Source organism: Lichenostomus cassidix, chromosome 7 (genome assembly GCF_008360975.1).
Source record: "Lichenostomus cassidix isolate B80296 chromosome 7, HeHo_3.0, whole genome shotgun sequence".
Lineage (NCBI taxonomy): Eukaryota > Metazoa > Chordata > Aves > Passeriformes > Meliphagidae > Lichenostomus > Lichenostomus cassidix.
Genome location: NC_139488.1, coordinates 31282622 through 31298163, shown reverse-complemented (window position 1 = coordinate 31298163; position 15542 = coordinate 31282622). Strand labels below are relative to the sequence as shown.

General features: G+C 39.9%; 1 protein-coding gene across 2 annotated transcripts in view; it reads right to left on the bottom strand.

The window, feature by feature from the left end:
• Positions 1 to 15330, bottom strand: part of MGAT5 (alpha-1,6-mannosylglycoprotein 6-beta-N-acetylglucosaminyltransferase) — a 114410-nt gene extending 99080 nt beyond the window's left edge. Inside the window, exons 1-2 of one of the 2 annotated variants that reach the window (XM_085067078.1) lie at positions 15224 to 15281; positions 2457 to 2557 (exon numbers count right to left, since the gene is read on the bottom strand). The gene's annotated coding sequence lies outside the window, so the exon portion shown is untranslated. Of the gene's footprint in view, positions 1 to 2456; positions 2558 to 15223 lie in introns of both variants that reach the window. The other variant, XM_085067077.1, reaches the window with a different exon arrangement.
• Between the last annotated feature and the right edge of the window lie 212 nt (positions 15331 to 15542).

Sequence of the window (15542 nt, the reverse complement as noted above, 5' to 3'; positions counted from 1 at the left end):
CTCACACCCCCCTTTGTGCTACATGTGCCAAATCAACAGATCCCTCGATGAGCTGATTCAGATCATGACAACAAAAGAAGCCTTTTTCTTACATGAGCTTTCTGCTTGTTTCACAAACCAAGCTGTCTAACAGATGGGTCAGGTGCGTATCAGAGCTTGTGAAAATGAAAAGAAGAAATTGTATCTTCTGGTAGCAAAGAGATGTTTAGCTTAGCCCTTCTCCCCTTTTTAGGAAGTGATTCAAAGCAGCAGCCCCAAAAGCCTCATCCTCTCTATTGACTATGGAAGGACTTGAGCTTCCTAAACTCAAATTAGGATGTGCTTTCATCCCTTCTTTTCCCTTTCTCTGTGCATCCCAATATTCTACAGCACAACCAATATCAGGGAACCATTACTGCTCATAACTCATTCAAAGCTTTCTCTCTTTTGTTCTTACTTCAAAGTAGTGCTTTACAACATAGTAAGAGCAAATTTTTAGTCTCTTTCTGATCATGAAGAATAATTTAGAAAACACAAAAGTGCTCATGCTTACCAGCAGCCATTTTTGGTAAGAGAAACCATTGCAGTGAAGGCAAAACAGCAGAGAGAGTGGCAGGGAAAATGGTTTTGTGATTTGCCAAATGGAGATGACATGGGACACGTGATTCAGTATGCATGGCTTAAATCTCTCATTGTGACAGGCTTAATTGAGGAAGACACAGGCTATTCTGGATCCATCTGTGCCAGCAGACTTCTACTTCTCCAACCAGAAGTCATTGCCCCCTCACATCTGCCCATGGAATTAACCTCAGTGTCCCCTAGACATTACTGCAAAGTAAGTAGGGCAATAATTAATTTGCTATTTCAGCTACGGATCTGGGCTTGCTATTTTGATTAGCACAGTTCAGGCTGCATAGACTGGCCCTTTCATCAAGATTGCAGGAATCTCTCCTACAATCATCCTGTTGTCCTCTTCTGGTTCAGCACACTGACTGCCATCATGACTTACTGTCAAGCACTTGATCAAAGGCTCTGCACAAAGCTTGAAGAGATGTGTTATAATGGTTACCTGTTTATTTGCCAACATATAATTTTCAGCATGAACTGAAAAATTTTACTGTCAACTCTTATAAAGAATCCAAAAACAGGATGAACAAGAAGCTGGATTAATAGGACTTAGCTGCTGAATGGAAATTCAGAGTAAATTATCTCAATCATCAGAAGCTGCAAGCTGGACTTTGTGGATGCAACTCCCATTGCTGGCAACTGATTACGACAATTCTGACAGTCAGGAGTATCAAAGGAAGAGCTGCAGCTCCAACATGATTTGCAGTGTGTTGTTGTTGCTCACCATCATCATCACATGGTTCCCATTATGAATGGGAAAGTAAACATTTCGTTCCTTTCCCCAGTTACCCAAAACACGGTATAAAAAAAGAGTTTTTGAGAGACCTAGATTTTTTATGTTTATATTTCTGGATGTCTAGAGAACACCTAGATGTACTTCTCTTTGTATCTCTCAGTTCTAAAGGGCTGCTGCAGAAGCAATTCACTTTCTATCTAAGGTCTCTTTGTAGCTGGAAAAAACCCAAATGACCCCCCCCGAAAAAAAAACAAACCCAAAACCGGAAATGAATCAAAAATCCCCAACTAAGCCACACAGGTCACACCCCTCAAACAACCAGCTTCTTATCTTCCCCTGAAAATGATGGTATTTTCAAAAAACAGAAACTTAATCTGCCTGTATATCATTTGAAATTAGGAAACAAGAGAAGCTCAACTCTCAAGCCAGGTCTTAAACTGTTTTTTTTTCCATCTCACACAAATAATAAATAATTAAGGTGAAATTTCCCATAAGTGCACAGCTTAATGCTTACCAAATCTCTTTAATTATTACAGCAATTTGTGAACTAAAACCTAAGTGCAATAAAGAATGAATTTGAAACTGCTATATGTTTGCATATACTCATTATGCACATCACCATATGTCAGGGAGAATCTCTGAAGGTGAATCTCTAACAAGTGATTACCACTGAAGCAACATGATGGAGAATAAAGTAGACAAGTGATATATTTAGCTTCATCCCATCTTTGTCCCTAGAGGAAAGCAATACCTCTAGTGTGGGAAGGGGAGGGGGGAAAAAAAACCAAAAAGCCTGGAAAATTAAAACGTGTTTTTCCCCAACACTAATGACCCACTTTAAATAGTCTTATGTAACTCTAAAATGGGATTATATTTGCGTTGTCATGGATTTAATCTTACATTTTTCCATCTGAATCATATTGGAAGGTTATTTACCTCACCTGCCTACCATAGTTTTCTGAACTTTCTCAGTTTATGAAATGCTGTCCCTCTCCAGCTTTTCAAATCAATTACATAAAAACAAAAAAGAAGGTGAGCCTGGTGAGGTAATTCTGCACTTGGCTGAACTGTACAAGGTTTATACAATCTGAAGCTATGTAATTATGTTAAATACCTTCTACCTTCCTCTTATATTTTCAGCAGTTCTGGAATTCCCCCACGTGTGCTCTTCACTGTGATCTCAAGCATGCACATTGAGCTTTTCCCCCTGCAGTACTGGGAACACAAGTCAGTTCTTAGAACACGTGGTTTAAAGTGAAGCACTGTCATTAAATGAAATGGTTTTCCAAAAACAAGCAGAAACAGGTCCACTTTAGTAAGTCTTCTCTAAAATGGTCACATAAAACTTAGCGTTTACAAATTGCTTTGCCACTCATAGCTGTATGGATGGAAGAGGGAAAAAACCAGTAATTCTACTAGAAAATCTTGCTGTGTATCAACTAAAACTCTTTCATACACTAGATGGACATTGATATAAATTGAAAACACCACATATGTACAAAATAATATCCATATATGTCAAACGTTATCTGAATAACAGGGAGAAGATCTACAAAACAGTTAAGTCAGACATCCAAGGTGCACTCAAAAACATTGGGTTAGTATTTATGTTAGTTCTCCTGCGTTTCAACAGTACAAACACATTATAAACAATATAAGTGTAAACATCAAGGCTTCCTTCCTTCTGCCCCAAACATTAAAAAAACCCAAAACAACAACAACAAAAAGCCTCTAGAAAATACCGCCTAAATAGCCTCCTAAATCCAAATGGTTTTCAGAATCAGAAAGGAAATTCAATAGGCAACATTAACCATCTCTAGAACAGTGACTGTGAAAAACTGTGCATTTTTATCTAACAAGGTTCTTCCTAGAGCCACATTCATATTAGTTAGGTAAATGTACAAGACATAAACCCACAAACAGGAACTGTCATCTATAAATATGTACCAAAAAACCCCCTAATTTCAGACAATCCATTTGAAAATTATTACGATCCAGCAGCTAATGCAAATGCACAAAGCTGCCAAAAAGATCACTTACAGCTCTGAGCAGAATGTAAATGATCTTGAAACAGTACTGTAGTACCAGCAGGGAGGAAAACAGAGACAACTTTACTGACACTACCACAGATGAATGGATTTCTTTACTGTTTAGTCAAACCTAATGAAGAGAAAAAGATAGGCAGAGACAGAGGAATAGATTTTCTAATATTATGAAAATACTCATTCCTTTCAACTCGCTGGGGAAATGTGCTGGCAAACACATCTTAAAAGTTGATACAAAAAGCTTTTCTCTTTTAGACTCTGTATCACTGGCCTACATTGACTTTGTAACAGCCAGGATTTGACAGATAACCTGCAGATAACTATTTAAGGCATTATGTTAGCACATTTCAACATCCTGAGCAGTCCATTTGTCTGTAAGCTACAACCACGAGGATCCAACACAGACTATCCTACCATGTTATCCTATCTTAGCCTTACACCTCTGTCCCACTGCCTGAAGTAGGTAAATGTGTACCTGAGCCAGGTGCATGCAGAGGACAAGAGTGGCTCTAACTGCAGGGGGGACACCCCAAAACCTGACAGAGTCACTTCTGTGGTGGCTGGAAGTGCTCAAGGCCAGGCTGGATGGGGCTCTGAGCAACCTGGACCAGTGGAAGGTGTCCCTGCTAGGGTGTTGGAATGAGATGAGCCTTAAGATCCCTTCCAACCCAAACCATTCTGTGATTCTGTGAATAATTCTACCATTAGGCCTGGTCTTAAAGAGAACAGTGCAAGCTGCTAGCCTGACAAAAGAAAGAATAAATTTTTTCAATAACATTTTCCTCTGTATTTCAGAGGAATATGATACTGCTTTCTGCAGCTTTTATCACTTAATAGCTTCCAACTTAGGCTGTTATTTTAACAATGAGAAAAGTCATATCCTACAGTTTGGTCTCAACACATGACTTGAGGTTCAGGTCTGAAAGCAGCTTAATTACAAAATGACAATAGTTAGCATGGATTTACCAGTCATTTCAAAAGATAGAATTTAAAGTTGTCTAAATTAGTATTTATAGGCTGCCTTGCTCTGTTCAGCTTTTGTACATTCTAACAGACCACTGGGACAACATAAAGCATCAAACTTACATTTTCTCCATAATATTTTCATTTGTTTATCCTGACTAGCTTTCTTTGGGAGCTATAATGATAGCCTTAGATGAGATGCCTACACAAATATTTAGAATAAGCAAGCCAAATGTGTTATTCTAATAATATAGTGAATATATTAGCAAAAACACGGAAGATAATTCTGGTGCAAATAATCTCAAGGGAAAAAAAAATCTGTAGACCAGGACAAAGTACTGGACGCTCATGGATCACCCATTTTTTCAATGTGCTGCTTTCATATTCTGTGGATTTAAAGCTTGTGCAACATGGGCAGTGAGTCAGACCTTCAGTAAAAACACCCCCAGTCATTGCAGACATCTCGAGGTCACTTGAAAAATCCTCATCAGAAATAAAACCAAGCAAGAGGATCTGCATGGAAGAGGTATTGTTGCTACAAAGAAAAAGATGCAAGATCAACTGGCCTTCGGAAGGCATGAAATCAATGCCTGAAATCATCTGTTTTCATAAATAGCTAATGAGAAACCCAACAGAAAGGTACAAGATGGAGGAGAACCTATTATTAGCTGATTATAACAAAGATTCAGCACAACTGCACAAATACCATGTAGAGACTTCATCAACCCTGACTGAACTGCACAGAAGAGAAAAAATCCATCCAGGCTTGTTGGGTGGGTGGAGCAGGATGAGGGCTTCTCTTTTAGCCCCATTCAAGAAGTCAAGGAGTTCAGTAAATAAGGACATTTCCCAACTAGTTTAATAAAAAATTAGGTTATAGTAACTGAAATAGAATTTCAGAAGTACACTTTGTGGGATGGGAAGGAATGCATGAGGTAAAGCTTACGATAATGTGTGTTAAAAAATTTCAAGTCATATGGTGAAATGTCATCCCTGAAGATTAAATGCTTGGAGTAAAATGACAAAAGTCATTCAGAAGTCTGGATTAAGATGGAAATCATGTTTTTTTTGCAAGCACAGCAGAGGATACAGAAAGCCCTCCTCACACCTAACTGAACTCCAGCTTGAACAACAGCTGTAAAAACCACACCACCAAACCCAAATTACACATACTTAGAATTGAGAGATTCCCATGACATTCTAAATAAATTTTAATAATAGAAATAAAGACCTCAACACCAGAATAAACTGGACAACGGTTAGCTGAGCACTGAGGCACATACAAGACAAGTGAGAATATATTAGGGAAAAAAAAAAAAAAAGAAATTTTTTTTTTAATTTCTGAAAGAAAACAGATTTCTTTCTCTGTTTATCAAATGCAAGGATGACAGAGCTGGTCAGTACAAAGTGAAAAATGGAAGGGTTTTAATTCTGCATTTTTGTGGCCTGGACAAACATCCTAATTTTAAGCACTAGCCTTGATCTCCACAGTACAGGCAAGGTAGACACTAAGGTTCCTACAGTAATTTCTGCCAAACTACAATGCTGCATCAGCAGCCTTTTTAATTAAATGTCAGATTTTAGTTAAGGAATAAGGTGGGTGGCACAGTTAAAAATATTCTGTAGCTTGTCAAAGGGCAAGAGTACACCTTCATTAAAAAGCTCTTTTCATAATGCACACCCAAAATCAATAATGTGGAAGCTGAGTTGTTTATCAGGAATTTATACAGTGAGGAGACTTTTTTGTTGTTGTTTTTAAATTTGGATAAACAAACATAAAAATGTATATTGATAGGAGTTCAAGTTTGCCAAATCCACCAGGAACAATACTCAAGGATAGAACAGACTTAAGGTACAAACAACAGTCTGAATAGAGCCCAAGCCAATTCTAACAAACCAGAGTGCTAATGGTGCATGGGGAAGAAATTCCATTCTTCAAGTAGCTGGGAAAAAGAAAACTTGCACTTCAAATGTCAGGGGAAAAAAGACCCCTGCTAATTTACATAACCCCCAAATAATGAGAAAATAGATTCTTCAGATCTCCATCTAACCCCCTTCTTAAGTCTAAAAAAATGCAAAGTTGATGTAGAACAGTTTTCTGCATGTATTTGAACTCTAATACTATTTTTCAAGTACAGCTTCTTAAAAATGAATCTTTTTTTCCATTTATAAGGCTCACAGTTTTCTTTGCTCTAGATGTGGTCACATACATGCCAACATCTCAGTATGTAAGGAAGTGCTCCTAGACATGTTAAAGTAACTTAATCGTGGCGTTCTGTGACATTACACAGTGCAAAAGCTATGCAACCGGTGCATATGGAAAATACAGTGCCAGGAAATGAATCAAGGTACAAAGACTTAAATAGAAGCTGAACAGAAGCTAAACCTGTTAAAGATTTTGCTCTGTATCAGCCAGTAGAGCCCTCAAAGGGAAGTTTAAGTGCACACTTGGGCCTCATTGTGCTGGTTTCAGTGTGCAGAGCCAGAGGTTTAAACAGCATCAACTCAACAACAGCTTAAGTAAACTGCATTGTGCCTTTTACACCAGCACAGAACTTCACCCACTGAGGTTAAACTCTCCTTATATCACTGTAAAAACCCAGTCCTTTCACCACAGACCTGTGGCAACACTGAATCCCTCCTGGTAACACAACAGTGCTGCAAGCACTGCTCACTTACAGGGTGTTCAGGAGCCAACTTGGATCCGCTACTGAATGGGAATTCCAAACTTCCAGTGGGAACATACTGTTTCCACAGAACTTCATCTCCGATGCAAGGACTCAGAAATTTGTAATTCACACCAAGCCCTTGAGCATCTTCCAGCCTGAAGCTCCTTCTTGCTCCCTCAAGAATTCTCCAACTTACCTTGGGGAGAATTTAGCTATGATAGGTCAGGTGAAAGTTACTGTAAGCTTTTCCTCAAAGGAACCATGAATCATCCCATTAAACTATCAATCCAGAACCCAAGGAGAGTCATTTCAGACACTCAAAGACTTCACAAAGATTAACAACTGGGGCCAAAACCTGATATCAGGAAGTTGCCTGAGAGGCCTCAAAGATATAGATGAAAGAAAGATATATATAGAAAGATATATATAAGACCACCAAGATGTAGATGCAGCCATACATCAAATCACTTTGTGAAACCAAACACCCCTGCAGCTCAGTTTCATTTCTCACGTCATTAATATAGTCAGAAGTTTTTATTTTACTGATTATCCAATCTCTTGAACATATGAATGCCAAACTACTGAAAAAACTCAGGGAAAGTATTCCAACAAGAACTACAGCTTATCCATAAGGAGCACAGTTTCTCTTTCAAGAGGAGTTATGCTATCAAAAGAAAGAAAAATATTTTTTGCTATTATTGTTGATTTATAAACAAACTCTACTGGTATTTAAGAAAATGTCTATTAGAAAAAACAAGCTAATATTTGATTTAAAACTATAATCATAAGTATATTTAAAGTCTAGCCCATAAAATATGGCAACTTGATTACAGGCTCTTAAAATTAGACTAAGTATTCAAAACTGGTTGATTTTATTTATGGTAATATAGCTGTTAGCTTTAGCAGAAAAAAAACCTGGAAGCATTCTCGTCCTGCATGCTTTTTTGCAGTCTAGGAAAAGTAGCTGCAAAGCACAAATAGATGTGAAGTGTAAACAGAATGATACTGCATTTCACCGTGTTCTTGGAGGATCGATAATCCTGATTGAGAAACTGCATTCCACAAAAAGAAATACAGGCAAATAAATTGCTCATTTTTACAAGAACTTGGAAAACCAAATCAATGTGCTAAGGGACTGATTGGAACAAGGCAGCTTTAATAATGTTATAAAATATCTTGTAAAGTCTAGACCAAAGTCTGAGTGATAAAGATTGTGAAATCTCTTTTTTTATTGCTCTACAGAGTGTTCCACACCCTTTTCCTATGCTGTCAGATCAGGAAACATAAACAGTGATTTTGTAGACAAAATCTTGCCAGTTTAATTCCTAAATAAATCTAAGAAGAAACAAAGTATTAGATATTCTAATCTGGCTACATATCTACTCAAATTTAATGCACAAGATCTAAATTTAGTTTTACTTACAGTTTGAGTGCTTCAAAAACCTTTCTCAAACAACTGACTTTGTCCAATTCTCCAAATATTTTTTCACATTTTTCCTGATCTCTCTGGACGTTTTTCCCCACAAAGCCCACAATATTGGTATGTATTTTAACATTTCCTACCTTATTTTCCATGAGCACACAGAAACTGAGAAATATTAAATTTTTCTGCTCCTACTCACTGCTTGCCCCTAAGTCCTCCACAACCCATGTTTCAAACTGGTGCCTTATTTGGACTGTTTGCCCACTTGGGTTTTTTTAAGCATTTTACTGCTAGCAAAGGAATAGCTATTCATCTTGCAGCCCCTCCTTATGCCAAAATCATCTCTGAATGTACCACAGGTCTACCATTAGCAAAATGCATTTTTGTCAGGATTGTGAGAGTGTTTCAAAAGCTGAGATACTGGAGGGTTTTGGAGGTATGCCTTGATTATTCTGTGTGTCTATGCCCCTGTGAGATAAGTAAGCAAGTTTATATCCACATACAACATATTAGAACCACCAGAGAACTGCTGCAAGCTCCTTTATCTTTACAGCAGGAGTTCACCAAGCAGGTGTGAAAATTCCTACATCAAGAATATTTCATGTATTTTCTAGGTACGAAATACAGTGTATTTAAAACATATCGTCTGCTTAGCTCCTCTCAATTTATTTTTCCCAGGGAGAAAGCTCTTCTGCCAGGTGACTCAGAAATTCCAAGATCAATAATACCAAGATCAAAATACCAAGATTGGTAAAAAACCCAAATAAACAAACTCAAAGGAAAATACATTTTTTTCTAGGAACAATGGGGGCATTTTTAGGTACAACTCATCCTAAACACAAGACAATAAGAAAACTCAACCCGAGAACATGAAGATGATGAATATCTGGTTGCTGCCATTTGATGAATGTTTCTAGACACATTCTATGTTTTTTGCATTTATTGGTATTTTAATTATTAAAACTAGAAAGCTTTAATTATATCAAGACAGAAATGGGCAATTCAACATGTATATGGAGAAGCAAACTCTAAGAAAAAGGTAAGAAACTCTAAGAAAAATGCCTGATACAGAGGTGTAGTGGTGCAGCATGAAACTTTCTTGAGCAACTTAGAGCTAGTATTTTTGCTCTTCTAAATCTACAATATAGAAAATTAAGTCATTGTACTAACTCTACTTGAACAGGACCTATCAAGAAAGGCTCATGGAAGTTACTTAAAAGCTTGTTAGGAGGTAGATGATCTGTTAAAAGATTTTTGTTATGAATACTACAGCAATGTTCAAATTCACTGAATGTAGTAGTTATGTATATTGTATAATATGTATATTTTTAACTCATGTATACAATGCAGACAAGTTTTATGTGACTAATGAAACGTTTCAGATAGACTATCTTCAATCAAAACACATTTTATGCTTCATTTTAAAAAAAAAGGTCATAATAGCAGAGAAAATACAAGTTTAGTTATGTGGGTCCTTAATACTTGAAATTGTCTTCTGGGTACATCACATGCATTCTGCAGATTTCAAGGGAAATTTCCAAAAACTGCATTGAAGCTGCACTGAACAGTATTAGCTCTCTGCAGAAAAGGAACAGAGAGAAAGGGTGAGGACAGAAAAAAGATAACATATGAGAGGTGAGGGATAAGAAACAGCATTTCAAAATCAGGAGAACTACTGCCCAAGGGAATATACACATATATAGAAAATTCTTATTATTAAAAGGTAAAAATGTGTTAATCCACTCTGGTCACACACATTGCAGACAAGAGGACTATGACACAACGTGGTAGAATCCAAGGGTTCAGTATCTTACAATGGTCAAAAAACATTCAGTTCACAAAATATAATCTTAGGGAAGAATTCACTTCAGCTTGTACCTTTTACGACAACTTAGAATCTTACAATCCCTTACACTGGAAAAGGACCTTGAGGTCATCGAGTCCAAAAGTCTACAAGGCTTTTAAATACCTCCCGGGATGCTGACTCAACCCTGGGCAGCCTGTTCCTGACAATCCTTTGGATGAAGGGATTTTCCCTAGCATGCAATCTACTGCTTGGTTAGTAGCTCTCTGAGAATGCTTTGCTAGGACCTCAGTGCAGGTTAAATAAAAAGCTGAACCTCATGGTGCACCCAGGAAGGGAGGAACACAATCTTAACAGGCAATGAAAAACAAGCAGCAATAAACTTCATTACCTAACTCTTACAAGAGTGAAAAAAAAAGAGTTTCAGTTGTAAAACTATTCTAGGGAAACATAACAACAAGGAATACGTTTCACGTCAAAAATTATAAATAAAGAAATGTAACAAACTACCCATGAGCAACAACCAATAAAAGTAAAACCAGGTTCAGCCTGCTACTTGTAACCTAGGAAATCCCTCTGTCTAAAGGACAAGGTCAAAAGAGGTGGATGATAGCTTTCGAAGATTACAGGATTTTATCAGGATATAAAAATCAGTAAGACAAATGTCAGCAGGTTAGACTAATAACCAAGGTTAAACAGTCTGGAATGCCTGTGGGATATATGAAAAAATACAGTTAGCTAAGAGGAATAAGAGGTCCTTGTGAGACTCAAAGGGCTAGGATCACAGGAATCTTAACTCATACAAACCATAAATAATAAATCAAATGAATCACAGCATTGACTTAAGTTTTCCCTATGAAAAGGACTTTGCTATTTAGAGTGCTCTAGGAGGGAATCCCTGTCCCCCAAACTATTTCCTCTTTGTCCTTTCACTGCAGTGTCTCCCTAATACTCAAGCTGCCACAGATGAATGAAAATGCCATCTCTTTAGCAGAAGTTTCTCAAAGGAGCTGCATCCTGTCCTGAGTGCATGCACAGACCTTGAGCTTGAAGGAGTGACCTGAATAAAGCAGACAAGATTCCTCCTTGTGGGAAGGTAAGAAAACCCAACAAATTCAACTCAAGACAGCAGAACTATTCCAACTTGAGTAAAATAATAGGACTATGTACTCTGATAAGAGTCTGCGTTGCCACAGAAAGCCACTGCCTCTCACCTGGGAGGCTGTGTCAGCACTTGTGTCATCAATTCTTCATCATTATGGTGGCTCCTCCTCAAATGAGATCCAATTTAGAGCCTATGTCATTATCCACTATGTCGTTATCCAAAACCCTCCACTGAACTTGTCTAAGTTTGCACAAAACTCCTTTCACCCTCTTTTTGTAGCCATAAATTGCAGTAACTTATCAACTCACAGAACAAGCAACAAATAGTAAAAAAAAGGGTCAAAAGTGATGGTAATCAAGCCACTACCAAAATATGATCTGAATGAGATTAATTCCTCTATATTTCACTATATTATAGGTCTGGGCTCTTCAAGAAATGAAAGGTAAATAGATAAGGAAGACTTCAAAACTTCAATATTCTATGCCAATTGTAGGAGGTATATAGACAAAAAAAGAGGGTTTTGAGAGTGCAGTCATACAGAGGGATGCAAATACAAAATTCCACTTTTCTGAAGTATGGAAGAACAAAAGATTTCTTAGGTTTTGGTGTTTTGGTTTTTTTGTTTGTTTTGTTAGTTTAAGTTCATGTGTGTATGTGGTATATGAAATACAGAGATGCACAAATATTAACTTGGCAAAAGTTAGAGAAGAATAAAGAATGACCTTACTCCACTCCAAACAGTTCAGAATTTTTTTGAAATTGGAGATGCAGTAATAGCAAAAGTGCTTGATTCCTGAAAGAGTTTCCACTCATCAGATTCCCAGCTGATTAGCACTGTGCAGCATATTCATTTCCTTAGCAGATGCTTCCGATGTTTTTTACCAAGAATTGCTGCTGGAATACTCTGGTTCCAAAACAGGCTAAGCAGAAGAGTTCTGCAGACACTTTGGGAATGATGTGATATAAGTGAAAATATTATCAGAATCTGGTGCTTTGATATCCATCAGTGTATTTCTTTCCACCATCTACTTAAGAGACTAAGCAAACACTAAGTCAGACAATCTGTGGGCAAATAACCATAACGTTTGCCACTGGATCTCCCTTGGGACTGCTCTTCCTAGCAACAAATACGAACCAATTCTCCCATTCCCTCATAAAGTACTGAATATCCTTTAGATCTCAATCTTCCCAAAACACAAAAACTGCATTCACATAAGCCTTCAAAACACCTACATAGCCAATAATCAAGATACAATACCTGCTAGGGGCAGTTAATGTCAATGACTCCTGAAGTTCTATTAAAATTTTAGAACCAAGATGAAAAATGAATCACACACAGAATGAACTAGGTTGGAAAAGACCTTTGAGATCATCAAGTCCAACCTATGAAACTGCACGCTAAGCTATTTTATTGAACAGAAGCAAAAGCAGAATGAACTTGTTATATGACAGCAGCATACAATGCCAAAACCGCAACCCTGCCAACGAAATTTAAGAAATAATTTCAAACTTGAAGGGAAAGGAGTGGTGCTAATAAAATTCCACATATTATCTGAAGCATAGAAGCTAACAGTATAAAGCTTTCTTTCTTTTCTTTTCATACAAGGGAACAGAAGGGAATCTGGTTGGAGGGAACTGACTTAAAACTGGAGAGCAATTGTCTTTATTCTAAGTCATTTTAAGAATTCAGAACACTTCATTATTTTGCCAGATTCTATTTCATGAAGCAGATTAAGGATTTTACATGATTTGCACCCAGTGTTGCTGGCTGCTTCCCAAGTTTTAGGCAGTCTAGTTTGGGGAGCTTAGACAACCTGATCTTCTTATATTCAGCATTCAGTCACTTTGTCTTCCAGCATCTTTTCAGTCCAGGCTGTATAAGCTGCCTTCCTCCGGGACAGCAAGTTGGATTTATCACCCAGAAAAGAGGAAGCATATGTTCTTATTTAATCCTTATTCTGTTCGTACAAAATAAATCCATATTCTACATATGAGCAACAGAAAACAGCCTGCATATGTTAAATCATGAAGAATAGACACTCCTTTCACTAAACATCCCATTCCATGGGCCATTTTAAGAGTAAATTACTCTCTACATCATCTCAGACACGTAAAGGACAGAAAGCAGAAAGTGAAAGTATCTTGTATGCAACAAAACCACCAGAAAAAAAGGTGAAGGGTTTTTCCCCTACTATTAGGCTTGGTACAACCACAGGTAATTATACCAACCGTGGGTGATGCAGTAAGCTGAGTTTCTCATGAAGTACAGTCAGAGTCATTACACAGAGATCAAGAAGAAAAAAGGTAAATCACCCATTCAGACTAAATTGAACTTCGTGTCCCCAGGCAAAATGGGCTCAATAATATAGAAACCAAGAACTAACTGGTTCCTCCTTTTCTGGAAGCTTTTTATGAAATAGCAAAATTATTCTGAAAGAACTGAGAATGCCTCATTGATTTGGGAGCAAAGACATACCTCCAGCCTGGAAACAACTTTAAACTCTGTCCTCCTGAGGACATAGATTAGCAGATTTAGCAGCGACTCCCTCCCCCCAAGTTGCATTTTCTACACACAAAGCTGTTTGCTGAGATAAAGCACTTGCACAGCACTAAGTCAAAATTCATTCCTGTATTTAGGATTATGAGTCATGGTGTTGAAAAAGCCATCATACTATTTCATGGGGACAGGCAACAGAGGTTTTTAGACAAATAAGACTGTATAATAACATGAATCTCAAGAGTGAGCCTTCATTTAAAGTGTTCTATTCTTGCTGCAGTTATCAAGAGAGATTGATGTAACAAGACCAAGTGCAAGAATCGAGAATTCATCTTCTCAGGTTTGCTGACCCCAATGCCAGAAACAAAAATATGCTTTCAAAAGACGAGACTGATATTGTACGATATCTGGAAAAGATGGAACCCACAGACCATTGACAGTGGGGGAAGCCTCCACCAAGATTTACTTTCTCAAAACCGAGTGACATTTATTTTCCCCCTAAATGTGCTAAAAAGTAACTTTGCCTTAAACTGCTGCTGAAACTCAAGTGAAACAATATAATCCTTGTTCAAGGCAGGTCCGCACACCTACGCAATCACATCAGGTCAATCATTGCTTGTGACAGGGAGAGAAATCCCTGCGATCAAACCACAAGGTGATGTTGATGTGTAAGAAATAGCGAAGCTGGCAAATAAAAGGCACTGTTTTTTCCAATCCAAACCTCAATGCATCTCTGGCCAAAAAAAAAAAAAAAAAAAAGGGGAAAAAGGAAAAAAAGTAGTAGATATGGCAGCCCAAGCACATTTGGCAGCGAGATGACAGCTTTCAGGAACCTTTTTCTCAAATTCACTTCCTAGAGGTTTACAAAGCATCGGAGAGGGAACAAAACCAGCAAACCGGGTGGAACCGAGAGCTTGTAAACGGCATCGTAAGGGAGAGATTTCACCAGCCTCTCGCCGGGATTCATCCTCCCTCCCACCCCGGCTCCGCCAGCCGCGCTCCGTGCCGCCTCTCCGCGCCGCTCCGCGCTCCGGGCGCGCCCGGCCACCCTCCCTCCCCGCACAGCGCCCGGCCGGCCCGCCCGGGGGGCCCGCCGCTCCCCCTGCAGCGGAAGGTCGTTCCGCAAGGTGACGGGGTGGCCGGGCCGCGGCCAGGACGGGCCCCGCCGCTCCGGGCGGCCGCTCGGCGCTCCCCTCCATCCCCGCATCCCTCCCGCTCCGCTCCCGCCGCCGCGCCCGGGCGAGCGGGGGCGATGCCGCCGGGGCGGGGTGGGCTGTCAGCGAGCGGAGCCCCCCGCTCGGCCGCGGCGACCCCCGCGGCGGGGCTGGGCGCGGCGGCGGAGCCCCTCCGGCCCCGCAGCCCGGTGCCGCCTCACCTGTCCGGGCAGCGCGCAGGTCCCCGCGCCGGGCGGAGCGCGGCGCAGCGCCCATGGCCGAGCGCGGGCGGAGGCGCGGCCGCGCCGCCGGGGGCCGGGCCAGGCGGGGGCGGGCGGTGCCGGGGAGCGTCTGCAAAGTGCCGGCCGCGCTCGGGGGCGCAGCGCAGCGCAGAGCGGCACGGCGGGGCGGGAGAGAGGGCGGCCGGAGGAGGAGGGAGGGGCGGGGGAGCAGCGCGGCCGGAAGCGCCTGTGACAGGGCGAGGCTGAGCGAGGGAGCGTCTGCAAAGTGCGCGCCGGGCGCGGAGCGCGCAGGGCCGGC